Here is a 20,330-nt window from a genome sequence, read left to right as displayed (position 1 = left end):
ATAAAACTACGTACTGATGATCATTCACAAGTGCAAGTCTTAGTAAAAGTTTTAGAACTTTTAAATTTGATCAAAATAAACTTTTTTATTTTTTATTTATTTTAGAGAATGATCAAAATAAACTATATTTCATTAATGGTTACCAAAAGAGAATATTTCACTAAACCAAAGTCTATGTATAAAAAGAGTGAATAGGCGAATAGTAAAGCTACATTTTTTTTTTTTTTTTGATGAATTCGCACCGTTTCACTGGCTTATTTTTTTTAGGGGTAAAATACTTGGTTGAACTCGCTTTTTCATTTTTTTTAATTTATTTTTATATGCATATGAGCAGTTACCTTTTTTTTTTTTTTTTTTTAATAATAATAATAATATTTTCACAATTGTTGAGTTGTTAATTACTTATAAATTAAAATAAAATATCATATTGGAACCAATCACAACTAAAAATAAAGATATTGTGAAAAAAGAAGTGCTAGATAGACAACATTTTTTGCAATAAATCATAGGTGTTTTTGGTTATAATTTAAACTTACTAATGAAATTAACTTTTTTGCCCACTAGATCGCATGTTTAGCATTAATCATTAAAGGAGCATTTGGAATTAATTGGGGATTTATTAAACAATTTCTAGGTGCTTTCCTTGACTAAACCACAAATTCTTTTTCTTATTATTCCATAATGGGGACATTAAAAAAGGAGCATTTGAAAACTCAAAATATTATTCCATCTAGAAGGGGATACTTCCATACATGCAAGCTAACCTTACGCCTCAATTCTATAAATACCTATATACAAAAGATTTTTTTTTTTTTTTAGAAGAATATACAAAAGAATTTTAGTACTACATGATATGATGATAGGGCCAAAAAAAAGAGAGCAAAGGGTTAAAAGCTTAGAATTATTTTCAATAATGTACAGCCCTCATATATAACTTGGGTTGGTCACTTAGGATGACTCGGTTAGTCCTGACACACAACAAAAACCTCCTGATTATTTTGGGTTAGTACTTTTTTTTTTTTTAAGAGATTCAACCCATGGCGCTTTTGATGATAGCTCTTTATCATTAGACCAAGACATCAATCAGTTTTTGGTGTAGGTGGAAATTAAACCCCAGATATTTTATTCAACCATAAAAAACTTTACTAGTCGAGTTAACTGGAACTCACTTTTGGGTTAGTATTTAGTTGCACGTACGTGCCTCGTGAGCTATATTAGAGTTAAACTTAATTTTTAGTTAATGAGACTCAATGAAATAAATTAGCAAATAGTAGTTTTTGTATCCAAGTAGTAAATTTTAGGGTAAATTACATATTTGGTCTCTATTCTTTATACCATATTTCAGTTTAGTTTATAACCTTTTAATTATATCAATTTGGTTCCTAACGTTTCAGTATTATGTCAATTCAGTCTCTGCTGTTTTTCTTTGGATGGAAATTGCTAATGTGGCTAACAACCAAAATAAAAAATTAGTTTCCGTTGATGTGGCAATAGACTAGTTTTTTTTTTTTTTGGGTTATTTTTCATGTCAGCAATTTTCATTAAAGAGATAACGAAATAGACTAAATTGACACAATACTAAAAGGTTAGGGGCCAAATTGATACAATTGAAAGTTTAAAGACAAAATTGAAATATGGTGTAAAGGATAAAAACCAAATATGTAGTCTACCCTAAATTTCATATCACATTTCATCCTTAATAAGTCTGGAGATACAAGCGCCGACTTAAAATAAATAAATAAAACTCCAGAGATATTTTAAAAAAAAAAAATTCTTAAATTTTGTTTACAACAGTTAAGATAGCAAATTATTATAGTAGGTAAGAACTAGTAAATGAGTCTTTTGGGTTAATATTGTAAATTTGAAAGTTAATTTGCGTTATACGAACTGTTCAAAGTTAATTGGGAAACTGAGGAGAGAGACTGAATTTCGGCAATGGCATTGTTGAAATTCAGCCAAAAAGCAGGAGAGAGAATAAAAAGCAAGAGAGAGAATAAGGAAAAGGAAAAAGCAGGAGAGAGAATTGAGAAAATGTTGAATTTCGGCAATGGGATTGACGAAATTCCACTGCTCGTTTTTCCTGCCCGAATGCTGTGTGCCCGAGCTCTTAAAAAAAAAAAAAAAGGCAATCGCGGCAATGTCATTGCCGAAATAGGGGAATAATTTTTTTTTTTTTTTAGCAATTGTGATAATGGCATTGCCGATAATGGAAAAAAAAAGTGGTTTTGAAATCTCTAGAAGAGTAAAAAATAGGTTTCATGTCCACAATATTTTCACAATAAATCACATATAATTAGTTATTATTAGTTAAAAAAATTTGTGACAACTAATTGTGGCAATGGCATTGCCGAAATAGGAAAAAAAAATTTGTGGCAATACCATTGGCGAAATAGAGAGAAAAATAAAAGTGATAAACTACTTGAGGCAATTGCATTGCCGAAATAGGGAGAAAAAAAATTGGAAATACCATTGCCGAAATAGGGGAATAAAAAAAATTTTAGCAATTGTGACAATGGATTGCCGAAAATATGAGAAAAAAAAAAGAGAAAAGGATTATGGCAATGAGATTTCCGAAATAGGAAAAAAAATTTCGGCAATTCCATTGACGAAAATGTGGAAAAAAAAAAAGAAAGATTTGTGGGAATAAAAAATTTTCCCCTATTTCGGCAAAATGTGAAAAAAAAAAAAAAAAAAAAAAGAGAGAATTACGGCAACGGGATTGCCGTAAATGTTAAAAAAAAAAAAGAGAAATGGATTACGGCAATACTGTTGCCTTAATCCATTTCTTTTTTTTTTTTTTTTCTTTTTTTTTTTTTTTAACATTTACGGTTTCCCCCTATTTCGGCAATACTGTTGCCGTAATCCATTTCTTTTTTTTTTTAACATTTACGGCAATGGTATACCATTGCCGAAATAGGGGGAAAACAATTTCCCCCTATTTCGGCAATCCCGTTGCCGTAATTCTCTTTTTTTTTTTTTTTTTTTTTTTTTTTTTTTTTTTTTTTCACATTTTGCCGAAATAGGGGAAAATTTTTGATTCCCACAAATCTTTCTCTTTTTTTTTTTTTTCCACATTTTCGTCAATGGAATTGCCGAATTTTTTTTTCCTATTTCGGAAATCTCATTGCCATAATCCTTTTCTCTTTTTTTTTTCTCATATTTTCGGCAATCCATTGTCACAATTGCTAAAATTTTTTTTATTCCCCTATTTCGGCAATGGTATTTCCAAATTTTTTTCTCCCTATTTCGGCAATGCAATTGCCTCAAGTAGTTTATCACTTTTATTTTTCTCTCTATTTCGGCAATGGTATTGCCACAAATTTTTTTTTCCTATTTCGGCAATGCCATTGCCACAATTAGTTGTCACAAATTTTTTTAACTAATAATAACTAATTATATGTGATTTATTGTGAAAATATTGTGGACATGAAACCTATTTTTTACTCTTCTAGAGATTTCAAAACCACTTTTTTTTTCCATTATCGGCAATGCCATTATCACAATTGCTAAAAAAAAAAATTTTTATTCCCCTATTTCGGCAATGACATTGCCGCGATTGCCTTTTTTTTTTTTTTTTTTAAGAGCTCGGGCACACTCGGACACACAGCATTCGGGCAGGAAAAACGGGCAGTGGAATTTCGTCAATCCCATTGCCGAAATTCAACATTTTCTCAATTCTCTCTCCTGCTTTTTCCTTTTCCTTATTCTCTCTCTTGCTTTTTATTCTCTCTCCTGCTTTTTGGCTGAATTTCGGCAATGCCATTGCCGAAATTCAGTCTCTCTCCTCAGTTTCCCAATTAACTTTGAACAGTTCGTATAACGCAAATTAACTTTCAAATTTACAATATTAACCCAAAAGACTCCAAATTATCACTGCACCGTATTCCCTAATTTATATTATCTATATATATATATATATATATATAATCTCAATGCTGTAGCTTCATATTTATGTTGTTTATTTCTGTGTGTACTCTGTGACTCATTTGTTTCCCAACCATCCAATCAACGATAACATAATAATTATAAAAATAAAAATAAAAATTGAAAAAGTAAACACTTTTAACCTCACTTCATCAATATTCGGCAAGAATTGAACCTCCCCTTCTTTATATATATCAGTCTCACCTCCTTAAGGATTTTTTTTTTTTTTTTTTTTTTTTTTTTTTTTTTTTTTTTTTTTTTTTTTTGAGAAGGTACCTCCTTAAGTTGATACTTGGCAAGCTGGGAAAAAAGACTTGCAACTAAAAAAAAAAAAAAAAAAAAAAAATCCAAAAATACTATGCCAATGCCATTCTTCCTGTTACATTGCGTTTATAATCTTGTAAACCCAATTGCTACTTCTTTTGTGTAAATTTGTTGTAATAATTACTTGAATACAATACTCAGGTGAAAAGATGGAAAAGTTAACTTTATGTAAGAGATGGGAAAGAATTGGATTATCCAACTGGAAATGATAACAGAGTGCATAGTTTATTTGTAGAGTTCCAATAAATGGATCGCCCATTTTTGGAAAACCATTTTTTTTGGGTTCCTCTTCTTCCTTTACGGAAAGATTGGATGACTCGGTATGGAAGAAGGGGTGGAAAATGTACATTTTCATGTTCATAGAACATTGTTTTTGTATGAGTGAATAGGTAGCACTTGCAATGTTACATGCACGATAATTGTTACAACTACTAAGATGGTGTATTGTAATTAGTTTAATATTACTTTTTCAAAAAAAAAAATTCAACATTAATAATTCGTTAGTTCAATAATTGAAATTTTTTTGTGGCACTAGATGTTATTGTAAATATCATTTCAGCCTCAATCATTTAAGAGTAATGCTAGAAATACTATAATTTTTACGAAATAACCTTTATAAATTATGTGTCATCAATTATCAATAATATATATATATATATATATATTCCGATAGTCATTTATTTAATGAGTAATGCTACAATCACAAACTATTTTACAATATTTTTATAAGTTGTTGATGTGACAAATTTTCATTTGTTTTTATCTGGACCCACCACTAATATCCACTTTTTTTTTTTTTTTTTACCACTAACTACTAACCAATCAATAGTTTTTAAAAATGAAAAATACATTTTTTAGTACATGCTTGTATCAAAAAAAATAAAAATAAAAGTTTTTAAAAAAGTTTTAAAATAATTTGAACTCTACCATTTTCCTTATTTATTTATTAAATCCACCAATCATATTGATTTGTAAAGATGATGTTATAGAATTTATAATAACTTTGACGTTCTATGATTTAATAATAAGATAGATTGTAATTGAAACTCGGAAGTGATTTTTTAAAACTAAGAACCATGATGGGTATGTCCCTACTTTGATGGGTACAAAACCATTAAATAAATTTCTTCTGTTAGTCGCTTAAGCCCTATTCAATTGACCTTCTGATTTTGAAATTTCTCAATTTGTAAATTTGTGTTCAGTATACTCGTAGAGGAACCCTTTCAAAATTGCAGTAAGAAATCTTTGACCATTTCAATAGGAGCATGCGTCCAAGCAAAAAATAAATCACTGTCGGGAAGTGAAAACGGATTGTAAATAACTAAATATTGCCTGTTTGATTAACCAAAAAAAAAAAGGGTGCAACATTCAGTATTTATTTTCAGTTTTTGGTAGAACCCACCGCAAAAATTTGGTTTGTTTTGCACATTTGTATTCAGTTTTCAATTCCAAAATCCAAAAAAAGTGAATTTGAATAAAAAAAATGAAAATAGCTTTTTAGTGTATTTGAATACAAATTATTTTACAAATTACTTATGTAATGAATGATTATTGGTAAATAAAGTGATATTAATGGTGGGTTCAGTTGAAAACCAATAATAGGTTGACCACTTCAACATTTTGTAAAAATGTTGTAAAATAGTTTGTGGATGTAGTATTACACTTTACTTTTTATTTTTTATTTAATAAATAAACCAATTTTACAGGTTCACTAACATTGACTCGTGCAATCAAAAAAATTCACTCCTGTGGATTTCAGCTAGCTTAACTGATAAAATCTCTAATAGTTGAATAAAAAATCCGGGGTTCAATCCCCGCTTACACCAAAAACTAATTGATATCTTGGTCTAATGATAAAGAACTATCGTCATGAGTGGACCCTTTGAAACTCTCTCCTAAAAAAAAAAAAATTCTCTCTTTCTATCTCTCGGTCTCCAAACTCTTCAATTCTCTAGTCACCATAATTTTGTTCTCAATTTCTCTCTCTCTCTAACAGATTGGCATGTGAAAGGGGCTAATCGGCGAGAGTAGCGGTGATGGCCGACTGACAAGGGGTGGCGGTGGTGGGGCCAATCTCTCACTCTCTCAATTTCGTCTCTTGATCTCTCACTCTGTTCGTCTCTCTCTCAATCAATGGCTTTCTGTGGTGGTCGATCGGTGAGAATGACCCATGGCTGATGTTCACCGCTAGCAGATTCCTTTTGGGTGTGGTGTTTGCTTTGGGGTTTGTTTGTGTGGTTGTTTGCTTGGATTTGAGGTGTTTAATAATGAGTATGCTGAAATTTGTTTAGGGGGTGAATTTACTAAAATCTTATGGTGGATCCATGGGCCATGGTTGTGTGGTGTTTGTTTTTAGACGTATTTTCTTTGACTTGAGCTAGTTTGTAGGAGGGAAGTGGTTTCTGCGGGTGGTATAACTACAACTTCCTCTGTGTATCCGTTGGTTTTGAGAGAAAAAAAAGTTATGGAAGAGAATAGCTGAAAATTGATGCCAAACAAAAAAAATGAATTGAATACAAAAAATGAGAATGAAATTTGAGTACAGGAAAATGAGAATAGGAAATGAAAATAGAAAATGAATAAACACCCAACACAAACCAAATAGAGAAGGAAATCAAGGAATAGAGGCAGAAAACCCCCAACCAAGAGAAGAGAGAGCTCATTCTCAGACTTGCCACGTAAGATATGTTAATAAAACAATTAATTAATTAATATATAGGTATAGTTTATTTATCTTTTAGGTATATTTTTATATGGGATAATTACAGATTACCCACCTATGGTTTAAGCCGAATTTAACTTACCTACCCGTGATTTTATTTTTGATACTTTAGCCACATGAGGTTAGTTTCGTTTAATTTTTGTTACCCACCTCTGTTAAAAAAAAAAAATGTAAATAAGTATTTTTACACCCATTTTATGTTTCTCTCCTCCCCCAAAAAAAAAGAAAAAAGAAAAAGAAAAAACAAGATTAAAATATGGTATTGGTTTCTCACAATTCACAAACATGAAGAACATACATAAACATGAAGAACATATACCCAGAAAACTAATACAAATCAAATCAAGCAATACCATCAAAGTACAAACCACAGATCTATCAAAATATAACCCCAAAACCAAAGTCAAAATATAAACATCAACACTCCCACACACATCCAAACCTACGGATCCATCAGTAACCATGCCTCAAATCCCATTTTTCAAAATTGAATCAATAAAGCAAAATAACTAAAATATAGCATAGATATGAAACAACATAGTAACATTTTTTGAGAAATAATTACAACATGCTGCTAACCCCGCAGCTTGAACTCTTTCCCCCCTAGACCCCTAAGCACTTTGTGCATGAGGAGATGCCAATTCAGTTACAAAGCCTTTGGCAACATAGTAACATTGGCTACAATCAAGTTTGTAAGTAAACTTTTTCCTTATTTAAACAAGTCATATGACTCATTAAATAGGTCATATAATTAAAAATACATGTGAATGATTTTATCAATCGCTGTGTAGTGGGATGAAGGTATTATCCAAAACAATTTGGAGATTTCCAAATTAATATAACTTGTGGATTAAGTCAAAGTTTCTAAAATAATATTTTATCATTTTCAAATTACTCATACAACACAAAAATAAATTTTTTTTTTGTTTTTTGATTTTAGGGTCATGTTAATGGGTTCCCTTAGAACAAATGTTAACAAACTGTTTTATGAAAGCTTTCACATTATTTTTATAGAAACTAGGAAAAGTTGCCAAAATATTAATTTTCTTAAAATAGTTCACTAACATATGCCCTTAGGATATTTTTTAACTTTTCTATTTGTTTTATATGGGTTGTAAGAAGTAAAGAGATTAAAAAAAAAAGAGGGGCAGAGGGGGTTAAAATCAAAGTCAACTATAATTTTTAAAGGTAAAGATGATTATTTAGGTATAAAGTAGAACTTTCAAAATTTAGGTACAAGGAACATATTTCATGTAAGGATGTAAATATTATTTTAGCCACGAATAAAAATATAATGGGACTATGCAAATAGTTGTGGCACATGTACTTGTTATATTTTAAATCCTATAGTGTAAGAGTGTAACAAATTAAACCCTATAATTTTATTAGAAAGTTCTTTTTTTTTTCTTTTTTTTTTTTTTTTTTTTTTTAGCAAAAGTAGAAAGTTTCTAAATTATTGGATTTAAATTATATTTCAACCCATCTATGTAAAACAGGAGAAATTATTCAGTCCTCATGGAGTTAGGACTGCATCAGCAATATCTAATGGTCCTCCACTCCAATAATAAAGTTTCATTTGTGCACATTAATTGAGTCAAATACTAATCAGGTCATTTAAAAAAAAAAAAAAATCAGAAAGAAGATGAAGGGTTTAGAAAAAAGTTGGCAAATCCTCTGTGTTTTTCATAAAAATACAGCAAAAAGCCAAACCCAATCCTGGTCACACCAAAAAAATAATCTACCTTCTTGCACTTTGTTGATTTATTTGTGTAGGATTGTCGATGCGACGATGCCGTTCTTGCTGCCTCTGTTTGCTTTTTGAGAAAGAAGATGAAGGGTTTAAAAAATATTAGAGCATAACGAAATGGAATCTAGATTTATTTTTTTTAGTTCTCTTATCTAAAGATTCTAAATTAATGATTGTTACATTTCAGAGGAGGAATAAAAATGCTTTTCATTACTACCTTTTCGATTCTTGGTGATTTTTAGAAGTGAATGGCAGAGAAAAATGCTTTGTTTGGGTTTGGTTTGGATTTTGCTTGCTTTGTTTACCTGTGCAATGTAGAAAACTGGAGTTGTTTTTTTGTTTTTATTTATTTATTTATTTATTTTTGATAATGTGATTAGGATTTGACTCAATTAATGTGGACAAATAACATTTTATTCTTGGAGTGGAGGACCACTGGGTATTGTTGATGTGGTCCTCCATGAGAACTGAATAATTTCTCCTAAAATAAGAATGTGCTACTGCTAACTTTAGGTAAGTAAAAAAGGCTTCTGTTACTGTCAAGCCATGAAAATCACAAAGCATTCAAGGATCCATTACATGTTCCAGTTGGGCCTATTACTAAAGCAAGATCCAAGAAGATCAAAGAAGCACTTAATGGGTTGATTCAAGAGATTTGGGCTGATTCTAACGCAGGACATTCCAAGCTTGGCCCAAAGGAAGATGAAGGTGTAATAAATTTAATCCAAGCTATTGAGGGCTGATTTGCTTTGATTGGGCGTGATTTATGGCGTGGATTAATGGCTGATTGACTTTCCAGCCGACTCAAGGAGAGGGAGGTGCCAACCACTAATACAAAACCGTCACTCTCCACTAATCATACATTCATGATACATTGGGCATACATTACTGGGTAATTATTGGTACTCTCGGAGTATTATAAATGCATACTCTACACTCTTACATAACTGTGAGTCCCACTAATTAAATTTATGGTAGGGTCTACAATTTATGTGAGAGGGGAGAGTGTGCATTTATAGTACTCCCGAAGTATTTAATAATTTTCCTACATTACCAAAGCTCCGTAGTGATAAATATATTTTCTCTCACTTTACACTAAGAGATACAGGGATCCATGATACCCAGAAAGGTGAATTAGACAAACAGAGGGAAGGAAATATACAAAGAGAGAGATTAGAACTTAAAAATTAGAACCCAAAAGAATTAACTTTTTTCTTTGGCTGAATAATCAAGATTAGAACTTGAAGATGTTTTATTCACACCAAAGATGAGAAGAACCTTGTAATTAGAAAAGTGAGTTAACCAAAATTTCAGATGACATAAGCAGATAAAAGAAGGAAAAACCCTAGCTATGTTTTAGAAGTCTTTTGATGTGCTGTGTGCTAAATCTTTTGTGAGATCTAGAGGTATTTACTTTCATACACACTTAGGGTTATCAAGATCAAGATTCATGTCAAGAACTTGGTGATCACTTCAGTTGCTGCATAAAGAACTTAAAGAAGATCTGAAACCTTTGAGTAGAGCCTCAAAGTCACAAGTAGGAAAAGTTGTGGTTGCAGTGGATCAAAGAAAGAAGTGGTCCATGGACTTGGAGCTGTCACATGGTTGTGGTAGTAAGTTTTCTACTCGAGGTAGCAATAGGATGTTAGTGGTGTAAGTCTTATTGTACAAACTTCAATTCTTTCATAGTGAATCTGTTTTACCTTGAGGATAGCTAGGTTAAATCCTCCCCAGGTTTTTTACCAGTTTGGTTTTCCTGAGTTATCATATCGTGTGTTCTTTGAGTTAGCCCAATAATGCTTTAAAAAAAGTACTTGGTCTAATAGTTATAAAGACAGATCTTTATTTTTCTCCATTTCATTTTTGTTATTGTAAATCGTATTCTTATATCTATCAAATTTTTTATAAAGTTTAAAACCAAACATGTTTGGATCTATCTTTTTCAACCCATTATGTGATAATTAAACAAGTCATTGATTTTGTGACTAAAATTACGTATGAAATATCTCTTTAGTAGCCACATAACGGGTTAGAGCAAGATAACTTGAAATATGTTTGGAGTCAAACTTGTTCCTCAAAGTTTTAGATCATTCATGTTTTTGAAAATTTCATTAGTTTAATTGAAATATTTTTTACTCACTTTGGTATTCAATTTGATCATTTGTATTGAAAATTAAATTTTTTAAAGAATTTCACTATGAAAATAGTAAAATATGAATTTTATTCTACGAAAGATTGTAATCAAACATAATTTTGATAGAAAATACTAAGCTCTTTTTTTTTTTTTTTGTTTTTTTTTTGTGTATATATATAACTTATTAAATAAAAAAAAGTGTATGTGCATATATATATGTATGTGTGTGTGGTGGGGTTGCCTTGACTAATATATTAGTGTCACAACTTGGCCAAAAAAAAAAAATTTGGCTCCATACCTAGTTTTTGGGCAATACTACATGATAAATAAATATATTATATTATATTTTAAATGACTAAATGGCCTAATGGTTGAATCGTCCCTTATTCTGCCATATCCTTGTCTCTAAAGTTTCTCTCTTCTCTTTCCAAAAAAAAAAAAAAGTTATCTTGTAAGTGTGAGTTGGTCTTTCTACTAGTATGTGATGATTGCATGGTTTAGTTAGTATGTGATGATTGCATGGTTTAGTTATGCAAATCTCTCTCTCTCTCTCTCTCTCAGAGTGGGCTTTTCATTTACTGATCAGTAGTTGTAATTAAAGAGAACAAATCTGTTAGCATTATTTGGCCTCTTTTGTATGATCCAAAAAAGTATTTCATTTTTTGACACCTAAGAGAATTAACATTGGTGGTGCTAAAAAGCCAAATAGCTATTTTTAGTACCACAAACAACAATAACTAAGCTACATCAATGGTGCTATTGTACAACAAAGTTATTTTTTTAATTATTCGGTGAGTTCATTTCTTTCATTATTATACATTCTCTCTCTCTCTCTCTCTCTCTCTCTCTCTCTCTCCAAACTCCTTTCTCTCACTCTTCTTTGGCTGATCCTCCACCCCAATCTCTCCTCTCTTCTCTCTTTGGTGGTTTAGCAGTGGGTGGTTCGATCTGATGGATGACAGTGGGTGGTTGATCCGGTGATTTGTAGGTAGTCCAATCTAGTGGGTTTGTGGGATTTAGATCTATTGGTGGTTTTGGGTTTTTGCTGGTTTTTTGGTTTTTTTTATTGTTGTTCTTTGTTGGTTTTTTGGTTTTGGATTTTTGCTAGTTTTAGAGGAAAACTCCAATTTTTAACGGGTGCATGTGTGTGTATGTGTAACTTATCGAGAAGGTATTTCGTATCAAATGATATCATGTTAGCGGTATCAAAATCCAATAAGTGGGAACCATGTCAGCAAAAAATAATTATCTCACTAACAAATGAAAAAATGTGTCAGTGAATAGTTATTTTTATACAAATGTCTCTCATTTATTGAGTTTTGATATGGATGACATAGTACCATTTGATACTGTTAGAAATTGGGCTGGTTTTGGTCTAACCCATAAACCATGGCCCATGGATCGTCCACATGGGTTATCTGATAAGTGAGTTTAAATTTGAACTTAACAAATATTGATATGAGTTATCAATATCAATAGTGGAGTCATTTAAATTTAAAAGATGAGATCTTTTAGGGATCACATATATCTGATAGTAAGTGAATCTCTACTAGTATTTAAATACTCCTACATTAGTCAGATAGTGGTAAGACACAGTGAGAAAACATACGTATAGTTTTGAGTGCTCTATCAAAATAAGCTGTCTCTCTGGGACATCATCTAGTGTTCCCTAGAATTTGGAGCGTGGAAAATTAGGAGAGACTTTAGTAGCCTTTCCTGCGACTTGGAGGTGTTCCACAAAGGAGATCGTGAGGAGTTTGTAAAGCAAGCAAAGAGAAAGATCCGGCAATTTGGTGATCTGCTCCACCAAAGGTATGTGTCTACATGACATCTAGTAAAGTATATATTTATTCAACAGATACAAAATACTTTTTTTTGTAACTTACTCCCCAAAAAGAAAAGTAATTGAGATGTGAAGATTTATTTAATTTTTTTTTTTCTATATGTTGTTTTTAGATGTAAATGTGGTGTTACAAAACTACATATTTTTTGGGGGTTTGTGACGTGATTAAAATATGCATGTGTCATGTCATATACCTTCTTCTATAGATAATAAATAAACGATAATAATTTAAAAAAGAACCAAAATACAATAATTAAACCTCAGAAACAAAGTTTCAAACCAAAGCTGCACCAGAACAAGCTGCTATTGGCCAAAAGTACGTACACAACAGAACTATTAACGAAGGGACCAAAAAAAAACCTAAAATCTGAAAATCAAAATCATGAGCAATTAGTATCTATAGATACTGCTCCAACCGCAATATCAATTTATAAAAGCTATGTAATGTATATAATTTGTACATATATAATTAGTATCTTTCAAGATGGTTATGTAATATATATAATTTCTACATATATTAGTATATCTTTCATGATGGTATAGCTTATGATAGCGTTATGTGGTTTATATATTGCCTATTGGCCATCCACGTGAGATATCATTCCTCCCCATAATTTTTGAAATCAGCCCAAAAAACAAAGGGTTAGAAACTTAGAATACATATTGAGAATTGAAGGTTATTTTCAATAATTTAAAGCCCTCACATATAACTTGGTTTGGTCACTTGGCATGTCTTTGGCCCAGCCCTACTCGGCTACTCTTGACACACAACAAAAACCACCTGAATATCCATATTCTTAGATTGAAATATGTATGAGAATTTGGTCTCCCAAGAATATAAATATGTTCATAGTAATGGGTTGGAGGGTGAGGTCATGATTCAAGACCCACAAAATGCGTGTGCAACTTACCAATACAAACTTAAAAAATGTCAAGCTGAAATGCAACAATTTGAGTAATTCTTAACGGAAAATAAAGATAATAGAAAGAAAAGATTTGAAAGGATATTACCAATAAAAAAAATGTTTTCAATATCTAATTGAGAGTTTAAAATTAGCCACAAAATAAAAGAGAATAAATTGGCAGTCTGAGGAACTCACATCAAGCGCAACAACTCCAACCTCCAGCTCCAGCCAATCAAGGCAAAATAGCTTCAACTTCTGGGCAATTGGCAGTGGTTGGCAGTGGGCAACTTGAGAATATCATTCATACAACATATAGAGGTCACACTTTCTTCATAAGGAAAAAACCTTGTATAAATATTTGAATTACCAACTTCAATAGTTTCGTAGGTTTTGCTTTTGATATCAAAAAAAGTCATCCATTAGTCGAATCTTCATCATCAACACCCATCCACTCTGACCATATTATTAATTTCCCATTCCTGAGGCATTGATATTGGGTAAAACATAGGGAATAACCAAAATCTAGTTTGAAATCTTTGGAAAAGAATGTATACCGAGACTCCCATTGATGATCCTCTACCATCATATATATCTCAAAAGATTTCTCATCAAAATCGTTGGAGTCAATTAAACACAATTTCCCTTCAAGTTCGGATTAGTTGGGCAAAGTTTTATCATAAATTTCTGGAGGTGGAGTGATTTTTTGGACTGTTTCATCGGCCACATCAAATGCCAAAACCTTGACAAGGTGCGTATGATGATCACAGAAACCCAACAAGGATATAGTGCCATTCAAACATACTGTTCCTTGTCTGCCATGATATTTATATTGCGGGAAATCATCAATGATCCTCCATGAAGTTGAAGGACTTCCCACTGTTATTACTGCAACCTTGACTCTAGAAATTGGTTTTTTTTTTCACAAAAATCTTGAAAATCTTGAAAGATAATAATCACTTTATATTGGTTTGTCAAGGGAGAATATCCAAATCCAGTTTCATAAATACTCCTTTTCATAACACCATCAGAACAAGGATAATGAATATTTTGGTTGATTTAATAAAGTTTCTTCGTATTGATTCTAAAAAAAAAAAAAAAAAAAATTTTGTAGGATGGTCTCATTATATTTTTTTTTCTTTTTAATTTGTACTAATCTAATAAATTGTAGTGTAATTTGTGGGGACACGATTATTCACGACCCAAGAATGACATTGGGCTCGTATATAAAGAGCCCGAACAATATAATTTGTAGAGTGTGGGCTTGAAAAGCTGGACCTTGGTCGTTGGACGGCGATTTAGTCAAGATTTTCATGGAAGCTCATACGAAGGTAGGTTTGGCCTGTATAGTTAAGCCTTACATCGATGTAGTTTGAAAGGTTTGACTCCTCGGACTTAGTCCGAGGAGCATCGCATTCTCACCATTCTTCCCCCTTTTTTTGTAGGATCCTCCCCCCCCCTTTTGTCTCAGCTCTCTTTCCCTTTTATACTAGTATTTACTTCCCGTTCTTCACCTACGTGTCAGTTTTTCCTTTTTTGGGGTAAGTACTCATCCTATCAATCCATACGTCAGAGTGGTTGGGGGTGGTTGGGGAAAGTTGAATAGCAAGGTCTGGAGTATGGGCTTGTTAGGTGCTGGGTTCCACATTACGGTGTGGGCAGCTTTCTCCCTTGTAATGCTTTTGTACTGAGTTTGTCCTTTACTTCAGGCGTTTTGTGAGGTGTTGAGCGTGAGATCGTCCTTGGCCACATCCTTGGGCCTTTAAGGGACTTTCATCATACGTCCTTGGTAGTAGGGCTCCTCAGCCTGGGCTTTGGGCCCTTAATACAAGGTGGGCCGGGACCGCGGATTTTGGGCCCCACAATAACCCCTCAAAATCCTACTGCCCGGCCTTGTTGTTGGGGAGGAGGGTTTTGGTGAGATAGGGCCCACATCATGGCTCACTCAAAATTCTGCACTTCTACTAATATTTGTGTTTTCCCACTTACATGTGAGACGTGCCAAATTAAGAGGCATTCCTTTATTCACTCACGCGGAGTCCTTTGATGCTCCAGTATTCGAGGCGTGCCTTCACGAGGATTTTCAGATCCTATGGCTGCAGATGAGGTTGGAAATTGAGCGTAGTCTGCCTTGTCCGTAGCATTCCTTGGAAACTTGCATGGATTAAATGCCACCGGTTTGCTTTCTGTATAAATAGGATAGGGGGTCACTCCCCTTGCATATCAACCCTTCTGCTTCCTTCATAATCATAACCCTTCCTCCATACCCACGATCTCCATTTCCAGTGCCATTCTGCCTCAGAGCAATATGTTTGAGGCATGGTTGGGGATGAAGGGTCTTCACCCGCTTCAGAGACACCGAATCCTTCCGATACTCAAGGTGATGTGGTCCGGACAAGGGAGGCACAGATTCAAAACAATCCTCCGTCTTGACAAGGGGGAAATGGTATTTCTCCCTCTTTCAATCAAAATCCGAAGCAGGTATTGGTCACACCAGATTCTTGGTGCGTCAGAAGCAAGGTTTTCCGCCATCAACGCCGTCTGCTTTATCGCAGGCGTGATTACGTGGAGGCTCATCAACTTCCGGTTCCCGGCACCTTTTCTTCAACGGTGCTAGCCACAAGTTGGGTTCCTTGCACCTTTTCTTTAGCAGCGCTGGCCCGGAGTCGGGCTCTCTGCACCTTTTCTTCAACGGTGCAAGCTCGAAGTTGGGCTCTTTTGCTGCCTAAGTTATAGGCATGTAAAAGTATTGAGGAATGGCTTCCTTAGACAAAATTTTGGAGCGGCAGCACGTCTCTTCTCCGCATTTCTTCTTCAGCTTTTCCTTCATTCCCTTGTATCTTTTCTTTTCGCTTGTGTAGTTAATTTCAGTATGAGCTTATTTAAGCTCTTTCATTGTATGCTGTACTATTCCTTTGTCTTAATAAGAAGTGGATTTGCTTACTCTCAAATACTTTTCTTTTCTGTAACAACTACTTTGTGCATGAATATTAAATGTGTATTTTCCTTTAATGATGCTTAGAGCAGGAAAAACCTTGAAACAAATTCCTACTAGTTTAAACTTATTGACATTATCAAGTATAATAATGATAATTCCTAGTAGATTAAACTCTTGAAACTAACCGAGATAACGGCTGAGAGCTTCGTAGTGCATGCAGGGCGACCGTCCGAGAACGATAAACTCTAAATAATTCATCCGAGAGGGTAGCCAAGCAGGGAAGGACTTTGACTGTGTTTTTGACAACATACGGCTCTATATTGCATCAATCCCCTTGGTATTGAGGATCCAAGGGTAGACTGGGGAATCCATGCAGTTTAGGGAATAGCCCAAATATCAATGGGGAACTCTTCTCCGGGGTAGATTCTAAGGGCTATATAACGTCCAGGTGGTGTCCAAACCCCGTATTGTCTCTTCTAAGTAGTTGGTTTCTCCATAAGCTTGAGTCCGAGGACCATACAAGGCCTTGGTTTTATCCAAAACTTGTATATTTTCTTTTAAGTAGTTGGTTTCCCCATAGGCTTGAGTCCGAGGACCATACAAGGCCTTGGTTCTATCCAAAACTTGCATATTTTCTTTTAAGTAGTTGGTTTCCCCATAGGCTTGAGTCCGAGGACCATACAAGGCCTTGGTTCTGTCCAAAACTTGTATATTTTCTTTTAAGTAGTTGGTTTCCCCATAGGCTTGAGTCCGAGGACCATACAAGGTCTTGGTTCTGTCCAAAACTTGTATATTTTCTTTTAAGTAGTTGGTTTCCCCATAGGCTTGAGTCCGAGGACCATACAAGGCCTTGGTTCTGTCCAAAACTTGTATATTTTCTTTTGAGTAGTTGGTTTCCCCATAGGCTTGAGTTCGAGGACCATACAAGGCCTTGGTTCTGTCCAAAACTTGTATATTTTCTTTTGAGTAGTTGGTTTCCCCATAGGCTTGAGTCCGAGGACTATACAAGGCCTTGGTTCTGTCCAAAACTTGTATATTTTCTTTTGAGTAGTTGGTTTCCCCATAGGCTTGAGTCTGAGGACCATACAAGGCCTTGGTTCTGTCCAAAACTTGTATATTTTCTTTTGAGTAGTTGGTTTCCCCATAGGCTTGAGTCTGAGGACCATACAAGGCCTTGGTTCTGTCCAAAACTTGTATATTTTCTTTTAAGTAGTTGGTTTCCCCATAGGCTTGAGTCCGAGAACTATACAAGGCCTTGGTTCTGTCCAAAACTTGTATATTTTCTTTTGAGTAGTTGGTTTCCCCATAGGCTTGAGTCCGAGGACCATTCAAGGCCTTGGTTCTGTCCAAAACTTGTATATTTTCTTTTGAGTAGTTGGTTTCCCCATAGGCTTGAGTCCGAGGACCATACAAGGCCTTGGTTCTGTCCAAAACTTGTATATTTTCTTTTAAGTAGTTGGTTTCTCCATAGACTTGAGTCCGAGGACCATACAAGGCCTTGGATCTGTCCAAAACTTGTATATTTTCTTTTGAGTAGTTGGTTTCCCCATAGGCTTGAGTCCGAGGACCATACAAGGCCTTGGTTCTGTCCAAAACTTGTATATTTTCGAAGGTTAGCCCCTCGACTGAGGTGGGGAGAGTTAGCTTGAGGTTGGAAGCCCCTAGAGTTGCCCGTGCCATTGGCACTGCAAGGCGTAGCCCCTAGCAGGAGTTTATGTCGGAGCAACAACTGCATGTCGCTGGAAATGGAGGAAACTTCGCGGACCTCTGCTTTATAGAGACTTGACTCCACTGCCATCCGCGCCAACGCGCAAGCCTCCCCATAGACGGCGCCAATTGTGGGGACACGATTATTCACGACCCAAGAATGACATTGGGCTCGTATGTAAAGGGCCCGAACAATATAATTTGTAGAGTGTGGGCTTGAAAGGCTGGACCTTGGTCGTTGGACGGCGATTTAGTCAAGATTTTCATGGAAGCTCATACGAAGGTAGGTTTGGCCTGTATAGTTAAGCCTTACATCGATGTAGTTTGAAAGGTTTGACTCCTCGGACTTAGTCCGAGGAGCATCGCATTCTCACCATTCTTCCCCCTTTTTTTGTAGGATCCTCCCCCCCCCCCCTTTTGTCTCAGCTCTCTTTCCCTTTTATACTAGTATTTATTTCCCGTTCTTCACCTACGTGTCAGTTTTTCCTTTTTTGGGGTAAGTACTCATCCTATCAATCCATACGTTAGAGTGGTTGGGGGTGGTTGGGGAAAGTTGAATAGCAAGGTCTGGAGTATGGGCTTGTCAGATGCTGGGCTCTATATTACGGTGTGGGCAGCTTTCTCCCTTGTAATGCTTTTGTACTGAGTTTGTCCTTTACTTCATGCATTTTGTGAGGTGTTGAGCGTGAGATCGTCCTCGGCCACATCCTTGGGCCTTTAAGGGACTTTCATCATACGTCCTTGGTAGCAGGGCTCCTCGGCCTGGGCTTTGGGCCCTTAATACAAGGTGGGCCGGGACCGCGGATTTTGGGCCCCACATAATTCATAATCATAATTTTATTTATTATAGTAACAATCACAAAATGTAATGTATATAATATTTTTTGTACCAAAATCAAAACAATACATTTTCTCTCAAGAATTCAAAGGTAAGTTAGTCAAAATATTAATATTTTAAAACAATTTATTTATAATATTTTGTATATCATTGAAAAGTATATATAATTTGGAAATTATTCTTTTAGTTTTAAACAACTTTTTCAAACTAAATTTTTTCTACCATAGAATCAAATCCACCAAGAAAGATATATCTAAAAAAAATTAATAAAACTCAGCAAAACTACAATTCAAAATAAAAAATAGAAAGGGAAAAATTGTTTTTAACTCTTTTTCCTTTTAAAAAAAACCAGGGGTACAATTCCAAAAGAGGAAAAAAAGTAGAAAATTGTTCTTGAAAAATAAAAAGTATTGTGTTAATGCTGTCATAATCTAATGTTACATCTAATCCAACATGTGAAAAATGAATAGATAAATAAATAATTTTAAACACTAATAAGATAAGGAAGATGAAGAACAATATAAAATATTCATAAATGTTTAAAGCAATTACTCAAGCATATAAGAACATCATATAATAAAGACATAACAATTTACTACTAATTTTGTTAAACAAAATATTTACAAACAGTGAAAGTAAACTGCACAAAGACCATTGTCTTCAACTGCACTAACTTTTTTTCATCATCTTGTCTAGATTATTTTGTTGTTTTTCAAATAAATTAAAACCTAAAAACAACACAAAATTTGACATATTATAATATTGTATTCCCCAAATAAGATCAACAACAAACACCATTAATTAAAAGTATTTAGTATTGTAAATAAAATGATAAAAAAAAAAAAAATTGCATCAAGGAAAACATATGAATTAGTCAATAATATTCGTCAATCTAAGGTAGAGATGCAAGAAAAATAAAAATTTCGTCAAAAAAATGAGAGAGAAGTGGGTATTTCACTCATTAAAAATTTACCATATACTTTCGTCAGTTCAATGCATTTGCATTGGTATTTCAGCTCAATGAATGGTCAAGGAGAGTTCAAATTTCACTATCTGTGGGATTGAAAGCAAGAACGTTAGTCGGTGAGTGAGTGAGTGAGTTGCAGGTCTTCATAAATTTCATTGCTATTGTTTACATTTGTTAGGTGTTCTATTCGGAGGGTTTCTGAGAATTATGTGATTATGTGTAGTTGTAGTTGATTAGATGTGCTCAATTGTAAATTTTAGTATGCACATTGTGATATAGATGGT

General features: G+C 33.8%; 1 protein-coding gene across 4 annotated transcripts in view; it reads left to right on the top strand.

Annotated features, from left to right (window-relative positions):
• LOC126701697 (adenylate kinase 4) overlaps nucleotides 1–20,330 on the top strand; it is an 86,731-nt gene that overhangs the window by 15,038 nt on the left and 51,363 nt on the right. The window lies entirely within an intron of this gene.

This window comes from Quercus robur, chromosome 10 (genome assembly GCF_932294415.1).
Source record: "Quercus robur chromosome 10, dhQueRobu3.1, whole genome shotgun sequence".
Taxonomy (NCBI): Eukaryota; Viridiplantae; Streptophyta; class Magnoliopsida; order Fagales; family Fagaceae; genus Quercus; species Quercus robur.
Note: the sequence above shows the minus strand (reverse complement) of the source record. Positions and strands in the feature narration are given on the sequence as shown.